The 2,500-nt window shown below is 49.9% G+C and overlaps 1 protein-coding gene across 8 annotated transcripts in view; it reads right to left on the bottom strand.

Moving 5' to 3' along the window:
• Window positions 1–2,500, bottom strand: part of rerea (arginine-glutamic acid dipeptide (RE) repeats a) — a 346,416-nt gene that overhangs the window by 128,848 nt on the left and 215,068 nt on the right. The gene's annotated exons all lie outside the window — the stretch shown is intronic.

Raw genomic sequence — 2,500 nt, 5'->3', positions numbered from 1 at the left:
GCTGGTGGTTTGTTATCCTCCCTAGTCACTCAGCTGGTGGTTTGTTATCCTCCCTAGTCACTCAGCTGGTGGTTTGTTATCCTCCCTAGTCACTCAGCTGGTGGTTTGTTATCCTCCCTAGTCACTCAGCTGGTGGTTTGTTATCCTCCCTAGTCACTCAGCTGGTGGTTTGTTATCCTCCCTAGTCACTCAGCTGGTGGTTTGTTATCCTCCCTAGTCACTCAGCTGGTGGTTTGTTATCCTCCCTCGTCACTCAGCTGGTGGTTTGTTATCCTCCCTAGTCACTCAGCTGGTGGTTTGTTATCCTCCCTAGTCACTCAGCTGGTGGTTTGTTATCCTCCCTAGTCACTCAGCTGGTGGTTTGTTATCCTCCCTAGTCACTCAGCTGGTGGTTTGTTATCCTCCCTAGTCACTCAGCTGGTGGTTTGTTATCCTCCCTCGTCACTCAGCTGGTGGTTTGTTATCCTCCCTAGTCACTCAGCTGGTGGTTTGTTATCCTCCCTAGTCACTCAGCTGGTGGTTTGTTATCCTCCCTAGTCACTCAGCTGGTGGTTTGTTATCCTCCCTAGTCACTCAGCTGGTGGTTTGTTATCCTCCCTCGTCACTCAGCTGGTGGTTTGTTATCCTCCCTAGTCACTCAGCTGGTGGTTTGTTATCCTCCCTCGTCACTCAGCTGGTGGTTTGTTATCCTCCCTCGTCACTCAGCTGGTGGTTTGTTATCCTCCCTAGTCACTCAGCTGGTGGTTTGTTATCCTCCCTAGTCACTCAGCTGGTGGTTTGTTATCCTCCCTCGTCACTCAGCTGGTGGTTTGTTATCCTCCCTCGTCACTCAGCTGGTGGTTTGTTATCCTCCCTAGTCACTCAGCTGGTGGTTTGTTATCCTCCCTAGTCACTCAGCTGGTGGTTTGTTATCCTCCCTCGTCACTCAGCTGGTGGTTTGTTATCCTCCCTAGTCACTCAGCTGGTGGTTTGTTATCCTCCCTAGTCACTCAGCTGGTGGTTTGTTATCCTCCCTAGTCCCTCAGCTGGTTGGTGCCCATAAAAACAACAACAGCTGAGTTAAAACATTTTAAAACATTTTAAAATTAAAACATGGAGTGGAGATTATTCAGCTGTTCTACACAGCTAGATAGTACAAGCCTCTGTGTGTGGAAGGAAGTTAGGGAGAGACGAGGGGAAAGGAGAGGCGGTGTCATATGTAGTAATTCAACCATCTAGAAAACCCTGCCAGGGTGAATAGTTGCTGTCACCCTACAAACAAGACTTGTTGCCCAGAGTGCACTGCCACCCAGTGGTTTTCTGTGGTACTACAGCTCCCCATCACCTGCAATACCATCAGATCACCAGCAAGTGGCAGCACTGAGTCAGAGCAGGGGGGAGGGCCAGGAGGGAGGGGTTTGTGACCTATTGCCACAAGAAAAGGGCAACCAGTGAAGAACAATCACCATTGTAAATACAACCCATATTTATGTTTATTTATCTTCCCTTTTGTACTTTAACTATTTGCACATAATATGACATTTGAAATGTCTTTATTCTTTTGGAACTTTTGTGAGTGTAATCTACTTCACTTGTTCTGGCAACGCTAACATGTGTTTCCCATGTTAAATGGAAATTGAGGGGGAGGGGAGGGCCGAGGAGGGGAGGGCCGCCGGGGGGGGAGGGAAGGGAGGGCCGTTGGGGGAGGGGAGGGCCGTTGGGGGAAGGGAGGGCCGGGCCGAGGGATGGGAGGGCCTGGTTTGCTTGACTCACCCCTATGACTTAACAGAACACACACACTACTCAGAACAGAATTCTAAGGCTTTAAATATCTTTACAACGACCTCATGCTTCTTCACACAGTGAACACACACAGCTCTATTCTCCCCCCCCCCTCCCCCTGCAGTGAGCGGTGTTTGGTCTAGTGGGTGGGTTCATTGAGCGTGACCCGTTTCCCCGGTTGGGCGGGGTTTGCTCATTTTCGACCATTCAATTGGTCCTCCTAAGGAGAGGTGTCCGCCCTCCCGGGGCACCGGGCCATGCCAAGTCAACTGGGCCATGCCAAGTCAACTGGGCCATGCCATGTCAACTGGGCCATGCCAAGTCAACTGGGCCAGACTTCTACCAGAAAACACACAGTACCCACCAAGTGTTAACAGGCAAAAGGGGGGAATTACTGACAATTGTAATCCAAACCCTCCAAACCCTGACTGTCACTCAGTTTTGGACCAGACTGACTTCATTACCAAAATGATCCTAGTTACACTTCCTAGTCAATGTTGACAAGAAATGTTTCTGACTCATATCCACAAAAGACCGTTTTCAAAAGCAGCTGACCTTTAAAACAACTATGCTGCTGCTGCTGCTGCCACACACACACACACACACACACACACACACACACACACACACACACACACACACACACACACACACACACACACACACACACACACACACACACACACACAGGGTGCAGACACCACACAGGGCGCAGAGAGGGAGAGAGAAGAGAGAGAAA

The sequence above is a fragment of the Salvelinus alpinus genome, chromosome 28 (assembly GCF_045679555.1).
Source record: "Salvelinus alpinus chromosome 28, SLU_Salpinus.1, whole genome shotgun sequence".
Classification (NCBI taxonomy): domain Eukaryota; kingdom Metazoa; phylum Chordata; class Actinopteri; order Salmoniformes; family Salmonidae; genus Salvelinus; species Salvelinus alpinus.
This window is presented reverse-complemented; position numbering and strand designations above follow the sequence as displayed.